We start from the raw sequence: 14,886 nt of genomic DNA on the forward strand, positions 1-14,886 counted from the left end.
ATGCGTCAACTCAAAAACAGAATAAGCTACTTAAGTATCCCAAATAATATTGGTGTGCATGTAAACGTGTTCAGTGTAGAAAGAATAGGGTGTTGGGATAAACACAAAAAATAAGGTCTGGGGTTAACACAGGTTTAGGAGATCTTATACATTTTGTTCTATGAGATAATATCAGTCAGTTCACATTACCTTTGTGAATTATGAGGCCTTTACTAACTTTTTTTGTTTACATAAATGCTTTAAAATTCACTAAAAGTGAAGTTAGCTTATGAAGATTATCTCATAGAACAAAATGTATATGATCTCTTAAGCCTGTGTTTACCACGGACCTTATTTTCAGAGTTTAATTAAACTAGTGATGCACTGATATGACATTTTTGGCCGATACCGATATCCATTATTTTCCTTGTCAAAGAAAACGATACCGATAAATTATGTTTAACATTTTAGCAGCCTTTTAAGCATTTTAGTACAGTTAAATCGTTAAAACACACACATGGATGTAGTGGTCTAAGGCACTGCATCTCAGTGCAGGAGGCATCACTACAGTCCCTGGTTTGAATCCAGGCTGTATCACATCCGGACGTGATTGGGAGTCCCACAGGGTGGCGCACAATTGGCCCAGCATCGTCCGGGTTTTATCGAGGTAGGCTGTCATTGTAAATAAGAATTTATTCTTAACTGACTTACCTAGTTAAATAAATGTTACAAACACACACACACAAATGTATTTTGTTGGCATTTACGTATGTCCCCATTACCAGTAAAACATAATCAAAACCTATTTCTTTCACTTACTTGCTGTGTTGTTTTGTTGTTTATTTGTTCAGTCGTTTCATTCTCAACTAGGATTTCATCATACATGTCAAGCAGTGAAGTTTCAGCTCTGTCTGTCCGTGGCCTCTCTTCCTCGGTGCGCACTGTCACTGTGTCCGTTTCCATCTTGTCCAGCTGTGTATGTAACATTTCACGTAAACCCAGTTTCTTGTCTGCATCGAAGTAGCGGTCCTTCTACATAGCATCAAACATGGTGGCGACACAGTAAAGAGAGAATGCCACCGAATCGCTTGTTCATAGCCTGTGTTGGCAGTTTTTTGGAGCAGGCGTTTCAATGCCATGACAGAGGGTATCACGTCTGCTGCAGGCGCAGTTTGAGCTTATTTCTCGAGTCAGTTGTTCGAATGGAGCTAGCTAGTGTGTTCATGTTTCCAAGTTTCAAACATGTTCTCAAATGCCATTGAAATGGCAGCAGCGGTATGACAACCAGCACATTCATGAGCATGCAATACGACTTTCCTCAGTACGAAATCCTTGACGACCCACTGTGCTGTCAGACTCAGCATGCTCATGGGGCTGATATAGCTGGTGCAAATTTCAGTCGTGAAGCTAATCGCAGCGATGCTATTACTGCTTAACTCCGGTAGGGCAACATCTGAAAAATAGCGCACTTGGTAGTGTATACCAGACCAGTCAGCGAAAGCCAACCTCACCCACGACAGAGAACAGTTGATTGTCAAGGGCAATGAATTCCATTAGCTTGCCGTTAATGGATTTTGCCTTTTGAGTTGTCTCGCTGAAAATGTTCTTACTCTTTCAAATGACTGCTCGACTTGTTGACTGCTCTATCCACACAGCAGACATTGTGGGCTAGGTTAGGAAGGCTGTGTTGCACGTGTAGTGCAAAATTTTACATGGCGTCATTACCTCATGTTATATAGGTATGTGTAACCGATGTGAAATGGCTAGTTCGTTAGCGGTGGTGCGCGCTAATAGCGTTTCAATCTGGTGACGTCACTCGCTCTAAGACCTGAAGTAGTTGTTCCCCTTGCTCTGCAAGGGCCGTGGCTTTTGTGGCGCGATGGGTAATGATGCTTCGTGGCGTGTCAGTTGTTGATGTGTGCAGAGGGTCCCTGGTTCAAGCCCAGGTTGAGGAGAGGTACTGAAGCTATACTGTTACATGTGCACGTCAGCTTTGACATCGGTTTTGCACATCGCTGTTAAACTAGACATCGGGCTGATATCAAATGTTGGCATTTTTAGCCGTTGTTGGCATTTTTAGCTAAAATCGTCCGATTCTGATATGTTCACTGATATATGCATCCCTAAATTAAACCCTACAAAACTCCATTCATTTTCCCATAGGCTTTGTCCAACTAACCATGGAGGAGTTAGTGCCGACAAAAATGGAGGTGTGCCTTATTATATACCACGTGCATTTGCTTATGTCTGATTTCGAGACATATGTAACGGATGAAATACCTCCCAAATTAAATGTTTAACTGTTACTGAGGATTATATATTGTACAACGAGAGGGGGACTTGTTCATGTTGAATGCATGCTCGTTTTATTATTTAAAAGTGGAACATGAATTGCAAGTCACGACTGAAGTTTGAGTTTATTGATCCCTTCGAGATGTATTGATGCCCTCGCCACTCTTGAAGTTACCCGCAGTTTCATCGGCAACACGTGACAACGGAGGGCCCTCGGAGAGAGTTGGTGGGGGCGGTTTGGGATTTTAAAACCTTGTTGCTGTTCTATGATTTCACACACTGTCCGGTGTTGGACAGTGTAGCCAGTGTACGGTAAACGATTGTGAAGAGTCGAAAAACAAATGTTTTGCATCATTTCAAAAACATTTTTTTTAAGATGTTTATTATAAAATGGATTCGTGTTCAGGAGACATTGCTGTCGTAGTAATTTATATAGGCTACAGGACGAGTACGACAAGTGAAAACTTTTCAGGTGTGCTGGCTAGCTAACCTAGCACTCCACTGCGTCTGCATGTTTTATAGTCAATCGCTCGCCACGTTAGACAACTCATTCAAGTTTAAAGTTAGTTAAGTTAAAGTTGGCGTTTCTTTAAACCCGTGTCCAGATATCGAGAGTTGGCACGACTAAATCTCTACTAGCTAGGTTACGTTACTTTTCAATGGGTTGCTGCCTCTGCCTTGCAACATTATCTCGAGAAATATGCTCCAAATCAGAGTAAGTTTGCTATTTTTGCCAACCCCGCAACCACTGGCATAACAGGAAAAAATCTAGTTAAAAATGACCACGTTTTTAGAGGAACAATCTTTTAATTTCAACAGTTTGACCCTGACACTTTTGTAACAGGATTGTGGCTGGGAAAATTGACTCGCATTGTACATTATTGACAACACTAAATCATGGAGTAGCACATGATTATACAATCTATAGGGGCAGTTGTATGTATTTTTATTTCACCTTTATTTAGCCAGGTAGGCCAGTTGAGAACAAGTTCTCATTTACAACTGCGACCTGGCCAAGATAAAGCAAAGCAGTGCGACAAAAACAACACCGAGTTACACATAAACAAACGTACAGTCAATAACACAATAGAAAATAGAAACGTGTGTGCAAATGTAGGGAGGTAGGCAATAAATAGGCCCTAGAGGCGAAAATAATTACAATTTAGCATTAATACTGGAGTGATAGATGTGAAGATGATGTGCAAGAGGGTAAGTAATAATATGGGGATGAGGTATCTTGCCTAATAGATCAGACTACTACCAATTATCTACCGGTTGTCTGTGCGGTTGGTCCTTCAGCTGTAGAGAAAATATCCACAGGAAATTATAATTGAACCAATTTTTCAGAGTGCAGGTACTGCGGTTGAAATGTCTATCACCTGGCACATGTGCAAAACCATGTAAAGACTTCGGTTTGTATGCATGCATCGCGTACATGTACTTCTCTTTTGCACATGCCTTAGGTTATGAGCAAACACATCGTGATTGCCACACACAGAGACCCATGTTTTGAATTCGGTTTAATAATACTTTCCTGTGTATATTTTGTTTAAACTTTCAACCAGCTGAAGGACCCACCCCACGGACAATCGGCAGAGTAAGTTCAAATATAACTTTATTCAGCATTCGTGACAGACAAGGAACTTTTATGTAAATGCATGGATGTGCTGTATACAATGTAAAGAATTGCCACATTTTGGGACTATACCAACTTATAATGCATAATAAGTTATAAACAAGAAAGCTGGGGCATTAATTGAAATTACATTGACAATTGAACAGTAGGAAATCTTACACTTTATTTTTTATTTGACCTTTTATTTGACCTTTATTTAACTAGGGAAGTCAGTTAAGAACAAATTCTTATTTACAATGACGACCTACACCGGCCAAACCCGGATGACGCTGGACCAATTGTGCGCCGCCCAATGGGACTCCAATCACGGCCAGTTGTGATACAGTCTGGATTTGAACCAGAGTGTCTGTAGTGACGCCTCTAGCACTGAGATGCAGTGCCTTAAACCGCTGTGCCATATTGTGGCTTCAACATTGATCACTCACTTACAGCTACATTGTTTTCATGTTTCTCCAGTGAGAGCCAGGCATAGTTGAGGCTACACCATGGAGTTAAGCAGGATAGAGTTCTTCCAGGAGCTAGGGGAGAGCTGTGTTCTGCCTACTTCCCAGCAGGGAATAGAACAGGTCTGGCAGCTTCTGCTGCTCTGTCGACTCCTCTGTAGGCTGGGTGAGTTCACTTGACCAATAACATGATACTTTTGGTCATGTAGTGTATGTGGACAGCTGCACGTTGAACATCTCATTCAAAAATTATGGGCATTAATATGGAGTTGGTCCCCCCCCTTGCCGCTATAACAGCCTCCACTCTTCTGGGAAGGCTTTCCACTAGATGTTGGAACATTTGCTTCCAGAGGCAGTTTGGAACTCGGTAGTAAGCTCTGCAACCAAGGACAGAGGATTTTTACGCACTTCAGCATTTGGCGGTCCTGTTCTGTGAGCTGTGGCCTACCACTTCGCGGCTGAGCCGTTGTTGCTCCTAGACGTTTCCACTTGACAATAACCGCACTTACAGTTGACTAGGGCAGCTCTAGCATGGCAGAAATTTGATGAGCTGACTTGTTGGAAAGGTGGCATCCTATGACGGTGCCACGTTGAAAGTCACTGAGCTCTTCAGTAAGGCCATTCTACTGACAATGTCTATGGAGATTGTGCTCGATTTTATACACCTGTCAGCAACGGGTGTGGTTGAAATAGCCGAATACACAAATTTGAAGGGGTGTCCACATACCTTTTTTAAATTATTTATTTATTTATTAGTGGCTAATGGGGATAACACAGATGATGTGTCCAACTTTGGTGATACAGTTCCTCTGCCCAGGCATTGCTGACGCATGGCAGATTTGACAACGCCTGAATAGGATGTGTTTAGCTGATAAATAAAATACCTGTGTTATAGCAGTCTGGTGCTCAATGGCACAGTAAATGAAGTGGCACGTGACCATTGGTTGATGCATGCAACATCTAAGCAGGGGGAACGCGACCAAAGACTGAGTCATGTAATTTATACTTTGCCATGAAGCCATCTGTTGTGTATGGGACACATGTAATGATGACAGATAAAGAAGTCCCATACCGAGACCTATAAGCAGCCCAATTCCTACAAAAACCTTTGGTGCTGGCCTGGTATACCGGTATTTAGTATTGCCTGTCCTCCAGTAGGTCTCTCGTTCTCTGTGAAACACCTGGGCTCAGTGGCAGCGGGTCTATATGCCCTCTACCTGTTCTTTGAGCAGTCCATGGTGTGGTGTTACTGCTCAGTCTGCTCTGCTTCTCTGCCTTGTTCCTCAACCGCTACTTCAGCAGCCGAGGAATCTTACTCTCCACCACCATCCTCATATATCTACTCATGGGGTAATTAACTCCGTCTATAGTTAATGCTGTATGATAGGCATTGGTGCTGGCACCATCCTCCACTTAACTGTTTTCTCATATTGTTTTCTTACAGAGAGCTGCGTATGATTGACACAGTGACCTGGCATAAAATTAGAGGTAAATGTCCTGCAAAGACAATATTTGTTACCAAATCTGAACTTATTTTCCTGAATTTCTATGAAGCATTACATTTGAAAACACATCATTTAATACATTGAACAATGTTGAATGATTGGATGGCAAGGCAGTGTGAGACAAGTATGATTTTAGCCACAGGCACAGGCACCCTCCTGTTGCATTGAATTCGAGCGCATGCTGATGGAACCACTGTGCGTGCTTTGCCTGTCATCCGCAATTCCCCAGGTTCTCAGATGGTGGTGGCCATGAAGGGCATTTCTCTGGCTTTTGACCTGGACAGAGGCACCGTGCCTGCTGTTCCCAATCCTCTGGAGTTCACAGGCTACATTCTCTTTGTGGGCACTGTCGTCTTTGGGCCCTGGGTCAGCTACTCAAGCTACAAAGAGGCCATTGAGAGCCACAAGCTGGTAAGCCACAGCTGAAGAGGCGAAAAAAAATTTGCTCAGTGAACTTGTTGAAAAAAATCTAACTAGATGCCTGGATAGTACCTGAGTTAACATTTCGCATATAGGCCTATAACATATTGGTCCATATTTACTAATTGTTTGCGCTTGTGCAAAAAGTTGTCACCACTTTTCACTATATTTAGATCAATCTAGCTGCTTAAGTCAAAATGGCTGCTAAAATCATCATTTTTTTACATGGTCTTTCTGTCCGCTAGAGTTTGGCCTGGCTCCAGAAGTTTTCAGTGAGCTGGGTCAAATGCCAGGTATGCTTGGTGATATCCAACTGCATCGCCCCATACCTCTTCCCCTATTTCATTCCAATCCACGGGGGCAGAGGACTGCGCACGTGAGTGCACATTTCACTGAGAAATTCCTTGGTCATGCCATCTCTGTCTGGGCTGTTTCGACATGTGAATGTAGAACAACTTTGTTAGTGATTTCCATTTTATTTTACTTTCTCTGCTTCCAAGAGGCACAAAAGCAAGGTAAGGGTTATTGTGACGAAGAAAGTTCTTTTAGACAAACGCTGGTAGTAGCAGTAGTTAAGTCCTAGCCTAGTAGATCACACTTCAAGATGGCATCAGTGCATAATGCTATTGCTGAAATGAGAAAAGGCTATAAACAGTATCTTAGAGCAATCTTGTCTGTTTTCCCCCTGTGTGCAGGTGGCTCCACGCCTATGAGAATGCTGTATCCTTCCACTTCAGTAACTACTTTGTTGGCCACCTTAGCGAAAGTACAACTGTGCTAGCAGGAGTACGTTTTACTGAAGACAATGTTAAATGGGGAGTTCAATACATAGAATCTATGGTTCAGTCAGTATATTATCAATTTGCCCTTTTTAACTAAGTGTATGTTTATAATTGCAATATTGTGATTGCATAGTAATGCGACGTGTATGTGCCTATTGTAATATTAGTTTAGGTAAGTAATGTGTGTTTGCATGTGCATATCCATGCATGCACAAAATGTGTCTTTAGGGATCTGAAAGTGGTTAAGGCTCTCAATGTGGAGTTGCCCAGGTCCATGGTGCTAGTGGTGACCTCCTGGAACATCCCCATGTCTCGCTGGCTCAACATATGTAAGCATCATTACAACTCAATTTATTATGAACCGATTAGATTAGAGGTCGACTGATTTATGATTTTTCAATGCCGATACAGATTATTGGAGGACCAAAAAAACACCGATACGATTAATCGGCTTATTTATTTATATATTTTGTAGTAATGACAATTACAACAATACTGAATGAACACTTTTTTATTTTTTATTTTAACTTAATATAATGCATAAATAAACATCAATTTAGTCTCAAATAATGAAACGCGTTCAATTTGGTTTAAGTAACTCCAACACTTTCTTTTTGCGAAGAAAGTAAAAGTGCAATATGTGCCATGTAAAAAAAGCTAACACTTAAGTTCCTTGCTCAGAACATGAGAACATATGAAAGCTGGTGGTTCCTTTTAACATGAGTCTTCAATATTCCCAGTTAAGAAGTTTTAGGTTGTAGTTCTATAATAACTATTTCTCTCTATATCATTTGTATTTCATATACCTTTGACTATTGGATGTTCTTATAGGCACTATAGTACTTCCAGCCTGATCTCGGAAGTTGATAGGCTTGAAATCATAAACCGCGCTGTGCTTCAAGCATTGCGAAGAGCTGCTGGCAAACGCAGGAAAGTGCTGTTTTAATGAATGCTTACGAGCCTGCTGCTGCCTACCACCGCTCAGTCAGACTGCTCTATCAAATCATAGACTTAATATAATAAACACACAGAAATACGAGCCTTAGGTCATTAATATGGTCAAATCCGGAAACGATCATTTCAAAAATGTTTATTCGTTCAGTGAAATACGGAACCGTTACGTATTTTATTGAACGGGTGGCATCCATAAGTCTAAATATTGCTCTTACATTGCACAACCTTCAATGTTATGTCAAATTCTGGCAAATTAATTTCAGTCTTTGTTAGGAAGAAATGGTCTTCACACAGTTCGCAACGAGCCAGGCGGTATATACACTGACTCTGCTTGTACAGAACACGAGAAGTGACACAATTTCTCTGGATAAGAGCGTCTGCTAAATGACGTAAATGTAAAAATGCAATGACGGTGCTTTTGTCGCGAATGCGCTTGCTAAATCACCCGTTTGGCAAAGTAGGCTGTGATTCGATGATAAATTAATAGGCACCACATTGATTATTTGCAAAGCAGGACAAGCTAGATAAACTAGTAATATCATCAACCATATGTAGTTAACTAGTGATTATGTTAAGATAAGTTTAATGCTAGCTAGCAACTTACCTTGGCTCCTTGCTGCACTCACGTAACAGGTGGTCAGCCTGCCACGCAGTCTCCTCGTGGAGTGCAATGTAATCGGCCATAATTGGCGTCCAAAAATGCAGATTACCGATTGTTATGAAAACTTGAAATCGGCCCTAATTAATCGGCCATGCCGATTTTTAAATGGTCAACCTCTAGATTAGATAGAAATGTTAGAATTATAGGCCCTGTTGAACCAAACCAGGTTAGAATGTTTTTGCCATATTAAAATGTCAACTGTTTACTGTGTCTTTCCCCCATTTTGTTATACAGATGTTTTCAAAAATGCGTTGAAACTTGGCACATTTCCTTCCATCATTGTGACTTACACAGCCAGTGCCTTGCTACATGTGAGTATGAGTCAACCAACTCAGTGAATTCATCTTACGTGTTGACTCAAAGGTCATCATCGCACTTGAATACTGCTCTGTGTTTTTAGTATGATTTTATCCGATTTTGAAAATGTCCCTGCCTGATCCCTCTGGCTGAGGCCAAAGTGAAGTGTTGGTTGAGCTGCTTCCTCTGTTGTGAAGCCAATCTGACATTTTGTTTCTTCTAGGGCCTGAGTTTCCATCTTGGGGCCGTGCTGCTGGCTTCATCACTTATGTGGAACATGGTAAAGTTACTTCTATCTGCTTTTCACATTCACCTGCTTACTGGTTTTGCATTGGCATCACCTTTGTTGTCTTTCCATCTTCTGTCAGTTCTGAGGGAGAGGCTGGCAGCCATTTTTAGTGCCTGTATCCTGTCCAAACAGTGTCCCACTGATTGCCGCCATAATCACCAGAAGGTACATGCTTGTCACATCCAGGACTGTTTAACACCCATGTTTGTGTTTCATATTTTGACAGTGCACTCCATAAGAGACCCTATTGTTAATTGCATATTCAAATCAAACTTTATTTGCCACATGCGCTGAATACAACAAGTGTAGACTTGACCGTGAAATGCTTACTTACAAGCCCTTAACCAACAGTGTAGTTCAAGAAGAAGATATTTACCAAGTAGGCTAAAATAAAAAGTAACACAATAAGAATAACAATAACAATAACGAGGCTATAATAAGGGGGCACCGGTACCGAGTCAGTGTACAGGCTAGTTGAGGTAATCTGTACATGTAGGTGGGGGCGAAGTGACTATGCATAGGTAACAAACAGTGAGTAGCAGCAGTGTACGGGGGGGAGTCAATGTAAATTGTCCGGTGGCGATTTTTATAAATTGTTCAGCAGTCTAATGGCTTGGGGGTAGAAGCTGTTGAGGATCCTTTTGATCCTAGACTTGGCGCTCTGTTACCGCTTGCCGTGTGGTAGCAGAGAAAAGTCTAACTTGGGTGACTGGAGTCTCTGACAATTTTATGGGCTTTTCTCTGACACCGCCTATTATATAGGTCCTGGATGGCAGGAAGCTTGGCCCCAGTGATGTACTGGGCCATTTGCACTTCTCTGTAGCGCCTTACGGTCAGATGCTGAGCAGTTGCCATACCAGGCGGTGACTCAATCGGTCAGGATGCTCTCGATGGTGCAGCTGTAGAACCTTTTGAGGATCTGGGGGCCCATGCCAAATCTTTTCAGTCTCCTGAGGGGGAGACTGTGTTGGTATGTTTGGACCAAGATAGTTTGTTGATGTGTCACCAACGAAGTCGTGTTTGGCCACGCAGTCGTGGGTGAACAGGGAATACAGGAGGGGACTAAGTACACCCCCCCGAGGGGCTCCAATGTTAAGGATCAGCGTAGCAGACATGTTGTTGCCTACCCTTACCACCTGGGGGCGGCCGTCAGGAAGTCCAGGATCCAGTTGCAGAGGGAGGTGTTTAGTCCCAGGTTCCTTAGCTTGGTGATGAGCTTTGTGGGCCCTATGGTGTTGAAAGCTGAGCTGTAGTCGAACAGCATTCTCACATAGGTGCTCCTTTTGTCCAGGTGAGAAAGGGCGGTGTGGAGTGCGATTGAGATTGCGTCATCTGTTGGGGCGGTATGCGAATTGGAGTGGGTCTAGGGTTTCCGGGAGGTTGCTGTTGATGTGAGCCATGACCATCCTTTCAAAGCACTTCATGACTACCGACATGAGTGCTACGGGGCGGTAATCATTTAGGCAGGTTACCTTCGCTTCCTTGGGCACAGGGACTATGGTGGTCTGCTTGAAACATGTAGGTATTACAGACTTGGTCAGGGAGAGGTTGAAAACACTTGACAGTTGGTCCGCACATGCTTTGAGTACACGTCCTGGTAATCCCTCTGGCCCAGCGGCTTTGTGAATGTTGACCTGTTTAAAGGTTTTGTTCACATTGGCTTTGGCGAGCGTGATCATACAGTCATCCAGAACAGCAGGTGCTCTCATGCATGCTTCAGTGTTGCTTGCCTCGAAGCGAGCATAAAAGGCATTTAGCTCATCTGGTAGGCTCGCGTCACTGGGCAGCTCGCGTCTGGGTTTCCCGTTGTAGTCTGTAATAGTTTTCAAGCCCTTCCACGTCCGATGCGCGTCAGAGCCGGTGTAGCCGTTGTAGTACGATTCAATCTTAATCCTGTATTGACGCTTTTCTTGTTTGATGGTTCGTCTGAGAGATTAGTCTCCCGCTCCTTGAAAGCGGCAGGTCCAGCCTTTTGCTCGATGCGGATGTTGCCTGTATCCATGGCTTCTGGTTGGGATATGTACGTACAGTCACTGTGGGGACGACATCATCGATGCACTTATTGATGAAGCCGATGACTGAGGTGGTGTATTCCTCAACGCCATTGGATGAATCCCGGAACATATTCCAGTTTGTGCTAGCAAAACAGTCATGGAGTGTAGCATCCGCGTCATCTGACCACTTCCGTATTGAGCGAGTCACTGGTACTTCCTGCTTTAGTTTTTGCTTGTAATCAGGAATGAGGAGGATAGAATTGTGGTCAGATTTGCCAAATGGAGGGTGGGGGACAGCTTTGTATGCATTTGTGTGTGGAGTAAAGGTGGTATAGGATTTTCTTTTTTTTCCCCTGGTTGCACTGATTTAAGTTTGCCTGCATTAAACTCCCCGGCTACTAGGAGCACCGCTTCTGGTTAACAATTTTCTTCTTTGCTTATGGCCTTATAGAGTTGGTTAAGAGTGGTCTTAGTTCCAGCTTCGCTTTGTGGTGGTAAATAGACGGCTACGAGTAATACAGATTAGAACTCTCTTGGTAGATTGTGTGGTCTACAGCTTATCATGAGGTACTCTACCTCAGGCGAACAATACCTCTGGACTTCTTTAATATTAGACATCGCGCACCAGCTGTTATTGACAAAAAGACACACACTCCCACCCCTCGTATTACCAGAGGTAGCGTCTCTGTTCTGCCGGTGCATTGAAAATTCCGCCAGCTCTATATTGTCAGTTTCTTCGTTCAGCCACGTCTCGGTGAAACACAAGATGTTAGTTTTTAATGTCCCGTTGGTAGGATAATCTTAATAGTAGGTCATCAATTTTATTTTCTGACGATTGCACAATAGCAAGAAAAATGGAAGGCATTGGGAGTTTACTCGTTCGCCTCCGGATTCTCAAAAGGATCCCCGATCTGTGTCCCCTTCTCCTGCGTTTTTTTCTTCACGCAAGAGACGTGGATCTGGGCCTGTTCCATTGAAAGCAGGATATCCTTCTCGTCGGACTCGTTAAAGAAAAAAGTTTCTTCCAGTTAGCGTTAAGTAATCGCTTTTCTGATGTCCAGAAGTTATTTTCGGTCATAAGAGACGGTAGCAGTAACATTATGTACAAAATAAAGTTAAAAAATAAGTTACAGAAAACACAAAAAAATTGCACAATTAGTTGGGAGAATGTAAAACGTCAGCCGTGTTCTTCGGCGCCATCTTATCACTTATATTGAATTGGTCCAAGTGGGGGGGAGTGAGCTAGCTAGTGCACATAGCATGGAGAAAGTTGGGGAGTCAGAACACAGCCCTGGTGTAGTGAATGGTCTGCTTCTCTTGTAGGAGCTATGGGATCAACATGACCTTCAGTGCCATGGCCATCTTCGATCTGACATACCTGGGCTCCCTGTTTGACGCTGACATAGAAAACTTGGCTGCACAGGAGGCAAGACACACCAAAGAACTGCTACTGCTGCCTGGGGCCAAGTTAATGGAGAACATAATAATTAACAGTGGTCTCCATGAACTGCATGAATGTATTACTTATACAAATGTAGTCACCATTGTCGTCCTCTTCCTCCTCAGGGTTATGTGGCCAACCACACCATTCAGAAGTGGTCAGAGTTGAGCTGGGCCAGCCACTGGCTGGTCTTTGCCTGCTGGGTATTCTACCGCCCCATTCAGTGATCTCATTTGACGGAAGGTCTGGACTGAACAGAAGACAATAGCCTGGTTAAAAAATAACCCTTAGCTCACAGGTGAGCCATCTTACCTTGTATGGGCTGGTGTGGGTGAAGACTTAATGGACATGGAGTAGCTTAGTGTGGGGCCAGGATGATTGTCCCACTCCATCATGATTGGAAGAATGCTGCTTTGTTTACCGGGGGTCTTGCTGTATTCGTTTGTTTGGTAAACACTAAAGAACCAGTCACTCACTAGTTCAATGCTATGATGTATCACACTGTTGAGATTGAGAACCAGCAGTAGACTGAAGATTCATCAGTGGTTTCTGTAAAGGCTACTGTTCTTTCAGGACTTTGTAGTTTGATCACACACAGTGCTATAGGAATATTTGTGTATCAGTAGCACTATGAAATATATATTTTTTCATTATACAGTATATTTGGCCAGTGATGTTTATATAATACATTATGTTCTCAATGGAGGTACTTTTTTTCTACTGTATCTGTTTTTCTACTAAAGGCAATTCTTTTTTTTCTAGTTCTGTTGGCCTACTTACACATGAATAAATGAAGGGTTTATTTGATGATGGGTGGTAAAACACACCACCTAGTTGCAGTATTTATTCATCAAGGCTCAGGCAGATTGCAAAGTATTGTACAGTCTTTTGCTGCAAATTTAATAATTTAAAATGCCACATGAATATTATGGTTAGTACATCAAGAAGATGAAGCTGCACTGTAGAAGTTGCTCCGCCATTTCCTGGTTGCTAAAATTCTAATAGTTCACCTAATTTCAGGTTGTGACAAAACAAGCACATATAGAGTAGAGAATCATTGTACCATCTAAACCGCTGTGAAATATCTTTTCCATAACCTAAAATATTTTATTTTCAGCTGTTTGAAGCTGGTGTACAAAACTGAAAGTAAAAGATGCAAAGTCAGAAGCACAGAAATAGAACAGATCTACAGCTTCTTAGACTTTCTTTCAATGAGAAGGACAGATCTATAACTCACATTTCTGTGTGAATTTGGTCAGGTTGCCCAAAAAGTTACATATTGCAGCTTTAATCTTAAGTATTTAAGAGTACTATGATTATAACAATTAAGTGTCACGCACAAAGACTATTTACTATAATTTCTTGTCTCAGACAATATTTTCACCACGTAGCTTGTTTGGATCCCCCTCATGGTCGGTTCAGAAACAACACAAGTTGACACATTCCAGAGTGGACTTGGCTCCCTACCTGTCGGTTTACCTGTGTTTAGGCAATGATTACTCACTGCTATCGGAAACGAATCGTTCAGACGATGCCACCACAACACGGAACTGACGACACTCACCAAGTGTCCGTCTTCGGAGAACAGAAAAACAATCAGTCTTTCTATAGGTCAGTTAGTTTCAATTTAATTGTCCCTCATAAAATGTGACATATCTGGTTTTATAGAAAGCCTACTCTAGATTCTGTTCTATTCATAAGTCTGGCGTTTGATGTTTGTTGGTAGTAGGAACTGTACTCCCAGAGAAGATGAGAGGAGACAACTGCAGCTGGTTAGGAGCAGAGATCAAATCAAATCAAATCAAATTTATTTATATAGCCCTTCGTACATCAGCTGAAATCTCAAAGTGCTGTACAGAAACCCAGCCTAAAACCCCAAACAGCAAGCAATGCATGTGAAAGAAGCACGGTGGCTGGGAAAAACTCCCTAGGAAAAACTCCTGAGAAAGGCCAAAAACCTAGGAAGAAACCTAGAGAGGAACCAGGCTATGAGGGGTGGCCAGTCCTCTTCTGGCTGTGCCGGGTGGATATTATAACAGAACATGGTCAAGATGTTAAAATGTTCGTAAATGACCAGCATGGTCAAATAATAATAATCATAGTAATTGTCGAGGGTGCAACAAGCACGTCCGGTGAACAGGTCAGGGTTCCGTAGCCGCAGGCAGAACAGTTGAAACTGGAGCAGCAGCATGG

General features: G+C 42.5%; 1 pseudogene; it reads left to right on the plus strand.

The window, feature by feature from the left end:
- Nucleotides 1-3,465: 3,465 nt before the first annotated feature.
- Nucleotides 3,466-13,512, plus strand: LOC115166391 (protein-serine O-palmitoleoyltransferase porcupine-like; annotated as a pseudogene).
- The last annotated feature ends 1,374 nt before the right edge of the window (nucleotides 13,513-14,886 follow it).

This window comes from Salmo trutta, chromosome 28, assembly GCF_901001165.1.
Source record: "Salmo trutta chromosome 28, fSalTru1.1, whole genome shotgun sequence".
Lineage (NCBI taxonomy): Eukaryota > Metazoa > Chordata > Actinopteri > Salmoniformes > Salmonidae > Salmo > Salmo trutta.